Source organism: Tupaia chinensis, unplaced genomic scaffold (assembly GCF_000334495.1).
Source record: "Tupaia chinensis unplaced genomic scaffold, TupChi_1.0 Scaffold000223_1, whole genome shotgun sequence".
Lineage (NCBI taxonomy): Eukaryota > Metazoa > Chordata > Mammalia > Scandentia > Tupaiidae > Tupaia > Tupaia belangeri.
The window spans coordinates 95,433-102,932 of NW_006159698.1; the positions used below are offsets into that span (position 1 = coordinate 95,433).

Here is a 7,500-nt window from a genome sequence, read left to right on the forward strand (position 1 = left end):
GCGAGAAATCACCCCCCAGGGGGGATGGCCACGCCGCAATCCCTTCTCCTCCGTTCTCCTCTCGGGATCTTGGGCACGCACGCACACGCGCCCGGCGTGAGTTTTAAGCCACCGGGTCCGGGACTCGAACCGCAGTTGACTACATGGGAGTCCAGCCAGGCATGTGTGTATGAGTGCCCAAGATCCTGAGAGGAGAATGGAGGAAAAGGGGTTGTGATGTGGCCATCCCCACTGGGGGGTGATTTCTTACTTTCTGTCTCTCTGTCTCTGTCTGTCTTTCTGGTGAGTGCACATGCCCTATAGCAAAAACCTCTCCAAAAATAAAAATAAATAAATAAATAAAAAGAAACTTACGCAACAAGGAAATTGCTAAATGAGTTGAGAGATTACTGTCAGTTGCAACAAATGTCACCTATTTTTACTTGTAAGGTTAGAAATGACTATTCTTTCCCGTGGGTTTTATATCGTATCCTCTAAATATTTAAAATGCAAATGCGTAATCAGCTAAGTCAGACTGAGAGTTCAGTTCAGGTTTTCGGGATAATCCAGGAGGTCAGAGCATGAGGCCAGGGCTGTCTTTCCCACCTGCAGAGTTAAAGTGCTCGAGGAGAGCACAGAGAGATTTGGTCTGTTGAACACTGCACTAAGTATTAACTAGCTCAAGGTGGCCACAGTTTCAATAAGCGACAGGCCAGGTTCCGCTCAGTGACCTTGGATCTTTGTAAGCAGTTCTGCAGGAGAACCATGGCAGGACAGGAAGCGGAGAGCACATGACCAATCTGATCCCACAGTTTGAGAAGTGCAGTTTCTAATGGGCACATACATTCCACTACTGGATAGCTGTGATAAGGATGAAATAAAAATATTATTTTTCTTTCAATTTACGTATTACTTATTCAAACACCTACAGAGTCACTAGAACATGCACCCTTGTTTGGATCCAATTACTTACAAAGAGGAACCACGGGCTGGGCCGACCGTGAAGAAGTCAGAACACTTACACAAAAGGCCCCGCGAGCCCTGGAGGGTTTGGGAGTTGCCAGGCAAAAATCTTTCTAAGTTTTTCTCTTTTTCTTTGCCAGAGGGTGTGTGTGAGAGAGAGTGAGAACCTGCAGTGGGACCTGCTCATGCCGCAGTTCCTCTCCTCCGTTCCTCCACCCCTTTGGGATTTTGAGGCCACATGCACATGTACCCAGTGTGCTTTTCCATCTGCCCGGGCAGGAGTAGATCCACAGTCAGCCATGTGGGATCTGGGTATTTTCCCTTGGCTGGGAGACCTTATCCTTGGTGTCAGGAAGGAACGGATGACCACGTCTGAGCCCCACACTGTACCCCTTGGCCATGTTTTACTTTCCCGTGTGGCTCACCTATGCGTTTGCCAGGAAGCCTGCTTCACTGGTCTGTCAGACCCGAATCCAGCTCCTCTGCAGTCCCTTCCCTCTCTGCCCTCCTTCCCCATCTCACACACGTGACCCTGTCTCAATGCTGCTTCCACAGACTCAGGACGGCACATTGTCAAGGGGCTGTGGCCTCTCCAGAGCAGTCGGAGACAGCAGATTCTGCTGGACGGTAAGAAGGGTGAGCAAAGGGGTGCCCACCTCACCCCTGGAACAAGGAGCACAAGCTGCTAAGAGACTGGTCGGAGCGGGGCCCTGCTCTGGGATCTCTGTATGCTGGCTGCAGTTCTTCACTTCCTCAAGCGTGTCCCTGACCACTTCCACCAGATAACAAACTTTGTAGGCCCTTAGCCCACCCTGCCCGTACAAGGCCACAGTGCGTTCCCAAGGACAGAGCCTTGGGGACAACCAAGGACAAGACTCAGTCTCTGCCTGTAAAAGTTATGGCATCGAACTGGATATCTACACACGGTTTTCAAAACCCTGGATCTTTAGGATCCTGTGAATGTTTTGTTTTTTTTGTTTTTTTTTGGGGGGGGGGTTTGCTATAGGGCGCGTGCGCTCGCCAGACAGAGAGAGACAGAAAGCAAGAAATCACCCCCCGGGGGAATGGTCATGCCGCAATCCCTTCTCCTCCATTCTCCTCTTGGGATCTTGGGCATGCACGCACACGCGCCTGGTGTGAGTTTAAGTCACCGGGTCCGGGACGCGAACCAAGGTCGACTACGTGGGGGGTCCAGCTACATAGCCATTACGCCAACTGCTGGTTCCCAGGATCCTGTGAATTTTTATGGGAGTGGGATTAGCAACAAAAGAGACCTGGCAATAGCATGAACATTATGAAACTCCAGCAGGATGCATAGAACGGAGCATAAAAACTGAACAAGAAAAAACCAAGGTGACAGATGAACACAAATTAGTGCAGTCCGCAGGGGCTGGCCTTGTACTCCCCAAACGCCAGTATTTGGTAGACGAGCCTGAAACCGCTGTCTCAGACCACTTTAGAAGCTGTTGATGGGAGAACTAAGGTATATGACTGACGTACCTTTGGATTGAAAATCCAACCTCTCCCCTTCGATTCAACTTCATAATAGCCTACCAGGCAGTGTATGTAGCAGTGTACACAAAAGACTCAATGCTGTCTGACTTCACTGCCTCCTTACAAGTACTCGAGCACTTGTGTGCCCATAAATGGGGCAGGGAGGTGGCTTTGTCCTCCTCTAAGGTCACCTGGGCCTGGGCCAAGTGAGTTTGGGTTGGTGATTCTGCCCAGAAGCTCAGTAACCAAGCGGGAGAAAACTGGGCCCCCTTCCTTATCCACAGGTTTCAGTAATCACACCTTGTTACTTACTTGCTGCACTTGTGACTCTTGGTGCCGATGGCCCTGCCTCACTGAGGACTCTGGAGCCAGTGGAAGTCAGAAGGGGTCAGCAGGAGCCAGGGGTGGCCTGGGAGTCACTAGTGCTCCAGATGAACCTGGTCTAGGAGATAAGGAATGGCATGCAGAAACTGGAGCCTAAGGGTAGCTGCTGTTTATATTTTAACCCAGTGATTAAATCTAGCACACAGTCCTCAGGGCAGCTCTGCCCTGGTGATAAGAACTTTAGACTCTTCCGCCCACAAACTGTGAACTATGAACTAAGTCCAGGAGTTACAGCAGCATCCTCATTATTCATTAATTTCAAAGGGTGACAAGGCCACAGTGGGTCCCCAAAGACAACCCTGGGGGTAACAAGGACAAGACTCGTAAAAGTGCCCATGAAAGCGACAGCATCAAACCAGTTATCTGTAAGCAATTTTCAGAACCCTGGATATTTATGATCTTGTGAATTTTTCTAGGAGTGGAACTGGCAAAAAAAAGATCTGGCTTAGCATGAACATTACAAAATTCTGGTAAGATTCACAGACTGGAGCATGAAACATTTAACAGGGGAAAGATGCCATGCCAGCACAAATTAAGAATAAAAAGGGAAGCATGTCGAAACTGCCACACCACCGGCTCATCACAAGGGTTTTGATCCATTGTATACTTAGAGAAAATTGCTATTTAAAAAAAAAATTGGACATACATTATTAAATTTGATTTGTAAAGTTTTTTAAGGGCTAGCAATTGCCCAAGCATCTGTGGGAGGAGCATGGCCTTTGGAGTCGCAAGTTCTGGGTTCAAGGGTTGTGTTCACCAGCTATTGTCAGAGTGGTCTGGGAAACCTGTGACTTTTCTCAGCTTCCGTTTCCCCAGCTGAAAACAGGCATCCTTGGGACCAGCAGATGTCGTAATAGTTACGTCACTGGATTTGCACGTGGTCAGCTGCAGTTTGAGTCGCAGACCCAGCGGCTTAAATTCATGCCTGGCGCGTGTGTGGTCATGCCCAAAACCCCAGGAGGAGAATGGAGTGTGGCCATCCTCCCTGGGGGGTGAGTTCTTGCTTTCTGTCTCTCTCTGTCTTTCTGGTGGGTGCACTTGTCCTAGAGCAAAAACCTCTCTGGGGGTGGGGGAAGGAAAGGAAACTGGCATCCTACTCTCTGCCTCAGGTAGTCACAGCGGGGACCGTGATGACGACGATGAGGATGGTGTCATCGCCAGACCAGATGAGGTGACTTTATCATTTTGTCTATTTTTTAAAAACTTCCAGAGTGTGGCACAAGCTAAAGAGAGACAGAGAGGGACAGAAAGTACCCTCCAGTGGGATGTGGTCACACCACAATCCTGCCTCCATTTCTCCATCCTAGCGGGGTCCTGAGCAAGCAAGCACACATGCCTAGCGTGTTTCTCAAGTCACTGAGGTCAGGACTCGCACCACACAGTCAGCCATGAGGATCTAGCCCCTTAACCACAGGGAATGGGGCTGGCCTCAGATAAAGCGCCTCGATTATTGATTTAAGGTGTTGAAATGGCCCCTTCATGCACAGGGAGTGGGTGGCCTGAAGCAGAGAGAGGCTTCTGGAAGAATGATTTTTTTCCATCAGTTTTCACTGTGGTATAACCATGCCCTTTGACCTGCGTCTGCAGGGCCATGTGTAGCTGCCTATGTTGCTCGTTGAGTGCACCCCTACCCTACGTCCAGTTACTACGTATCTGCCAGGGAGGGCAGGGCCAGCTCTGCTGAGTTCACCTGCCTTCCTGAAAGTGATAAAGATGATAATATTTGGATGATTCAAACTTAATTTCTACCCACAGAAAGTAAACCTTCAAGAGTACCGTTTCTCAAGTGTATTTTGGGGGAGGGGGGCAGAAGTTTTTGCTATAAGGCACGTGCGCTCGCCAGAAAGACAGAGAGACACAGAGAGACAGAAAGTGAGAAATCACCCCCCAGGGGGATGGCCACATCATAATCCCTTCTCCTCCATTCTCCTCTTGGGATCTTGGCATGCACACACTTGCGCCTGGCATGAGTTTAAGCCACTGGGTCCGGGTCTCGAACCACGGTTGAATATATGGGAGTTCAGCGACATAGCCATTATGTTAATTGTTGGTCCCCTCAAGTGTATTTTTAAAAATTAAAACATGTTTGAGATTGAGTCAGGGCCACAGTGAGAGTTAGGGCCACCTCTGGTGTCCGAAAGTCTAGTAGACAGCCACCTACTTTGACGTGTGCTCTGTGCACACCGAGGAGGGCTGTGGCCTTCCCAAGGATGCTGCTAACGTCAGGGAGCACAGGCCTTTCACGTGCTGGCCAAGCATCAACACGGTCACTTTGTCACACCATCTCATTTTCCACAATCAGCAAGAAACTTGTATTAATTAAAAACGAGAAGACTGGCCTTCCGTGGGACCTCTGCTTTCTGTTATTTTTAGGGTTTATTGTTAATTATTTGTACTTGAGGCAACAGGATGGGGAAAACTCTCTAGTGTCCTTAACCAAGAGGACGTGGGCCCAAGAAACCGGATTGGAAGGCAGGTTTTTTTTTTTTAATAATTATTTATTTTATTTTATTTATTCATTCTTTTTTTTTTTTTTTTAATTTGACTAGAGAGAGACAGAGGGTGAGAGTGAGAGAGAGGAAGTGAGAAAGCAAGCCACCAGATTCAGGACTTGAACCCTGGTCGGCCATGTGGGAGCGTCCAGCCCCTTAACCACCATGCCACCTGCTGGTCCCTGGAAGACAGTTGTGTTCTTTAGGATCACGGACTTCTGTCTTCCGGAGTTGTTCCCTTTTGGTCCCCCAGAGGTTGGCTGGGAGCATATAACTAGGTCTGGTCAAAGAACTAGGAGCCAAAGTAACCTCTCCTTTTTGAACCAGAGTATTAAACTGCCAGTACAAGGTCTCATAGAACTTTTTTTTCCCCTTCAGCCTGGTAATCAGTAACTTCCAAGAGGCTGTTCCACTAGCCTAATACCTGAGTGAAGGTATTCAGTGGGCACACACCTGAGGGGGAAATAGCTTTTATTTCAAGGTATTGAAGTTTGGGAATCGGTGGTTAATGCACCGCACCTAGCTCCTGGAGAATGATACACTGCACGGGTGTTTCTTGACTCCTTCATTGTATTTCTAAGTCATCTTCTTAAATCTTGCTCTCCTTTCCTTTATCCTTGCTCTGATTTATATTGAAAGCCATGCCAACTTAGAGCTAAAAGAGAGCCTAGAATTCAGCCTCTGTTGTAATTAGAACAGCACAATTTTTTCTTTCTCCCTGCAGAGACAATGTGAGATAAAGACTACTCTCTTTCTCTTACTCCCCCAACCTCCCACACGCAAAGCATTAAGAGGTTCCCTTCCTACTCAGGTCTTCTCTGTGGGTGCCTGTCTCTGTACTGTTTATTTATTTGGAGAGGTTTTTGTCATAGGGCATGTGCGCTCACCAGAAAGACAGAGAGAGACAGAGAGATAGAAAGCAAGAAATCACCCCCCCTATGGGGGCTGGCCACACGCAATCTCTTCTCCTCCATTCTCCTCTCGGGATCCTGGGCACGCGTGCACACACTCCTGGAGTGAGGTTAAGCCACCGGGTCCGAGGCTCGAACCGCGGTTGACTACGTGGGAGTCCAGCAACATGGCCATTGCGTTAAATGCTGGTCCCTGTACTATTTATTTTTTTAAGTGCTTCTGTTCCTAAAAGGCAGTGGTTCCATAGGTCCCTTCCATACTGAGGCAGTTTTTCTCCTTCTGTGGACCATCTTTAGGATGGAAGCACGAGAGAGGAAGTGGAGGCAGCTCCCAGTCAACTCCAGGCCAATCATCTTGTTGGACATGTGTGTCCTGGCTCTGCAGAGGGTGTTCAGACTCAGCCTGTACCACCTTGGGAGTGCAGTGAACACCAGCCACTGTCTTTTAGAATCACCTTAAAGGTCTTTATACCTTGAGGAGGACTTTTTGGAAAGCCTTCCGCAGTGAGTTATTATAAAAGCTGTCGTATCCCTTAGGGTTCTATCCTGTGTCGGCCTGAGGAGTTCGTAATTAGTGGGAAGCGCTTACGTGGCATCAATTTAGAATAGTGTAGTATAGGGGTGGGCAGTAAAAAGGACTCTGACAACAAATCAGGATTTTTTAACATTCTGATTTTAAGTAGAATGTGATAAGCCTCCTTTGCCTAACGTGCAAGGTTGTGGTGGGGAGTATGTGAGATAATATTTATAGAAGTGCTTTGTAAATGCTGTAGAACCCATATTACTAAACCCCCGATGGTCACGTTTGTTTTTTCTCATTCATCTTGATATCCTCGTATGTTGCACAATGACTGACGTACAGTAAGTAGGTGATTAGTTAATGCTCAATGAGTTAATGAGCTGCAGGCCATATGTTCTTGCTGCAGGGCGTACCCCGGTTCTTCCTGAGGTTACAAGTCTTCCAGTGAAAGTAAGGATTCCTAGTCGACCTCTTCTGTGACACACTGACCTTTAAGAGACTTTTTAAGGCTTAGGCAGTCTGAGAACTTACTTGGAATACACGAAATTTGGTGAGCAGCTGGGATTTCCCCGCCCCTGGGCACACACATCCACTTGCAACCTCTCTCCTTGACCTTTGATTTCTTTTTCATGACCTTCTACGTCTGCGTCTGCTCTGGCCCTCGACGGGGTGTTACTATTTCGCTTCACACCAGTCCAAGTGAGAGCTCATCTTCTTTATTCTATAAAAAAGTCCACCCCACGGAATTTCTTTGTGT

The 7,500-nt window shown here is 48.0% G+C and overlaps 1 protein-coding gene and 1 long non-coding RNA gene across 4 annotated transcripts in view; one reads left to right on the top strand and one right to left on the bottom strand.

The window, feature by feature from the left end:
- FMO1 (flavin containing dimethylaniline monoxygenase 1) overlaps positions 1-2,932 on the bottom strand; it is a 32,610-nt gene extending 29,678 nt beyond the window's left edge. For both annotated transcript variants that reach the window (XM_027771543.1, XM_006147793.3), the window contains exon 1: positions 2,749-2,932. The gene's annotated coding sequence lies outside the window, so the exon portion shown is untranslated. The remainder of the gene's footprint in view (positions 1-2,748) is intronic.
- The window catches only part of LOC114007721 (uncharacterized), a 14,013-nt gene continuing 7,596 nt past the window's right edge, over positions 1,084-7,500 (top strand). The window contains exons 1-2 of one of the 2 annotated variants that reach the window (XR_003549304.1): positions 1,084-1,569; positions 3,930-3,991. This is a non-coding gene — a long non-coding RNA (uncharacterized LOC114007721). Of the gene's footprint in view, positions 1,570-3,775; positions 3,813-3,929; positions 3,992-7,500 lie in introns of those variants that run through there. The other variant, XR_003549305.1, reaches the window with a different exon arrangement.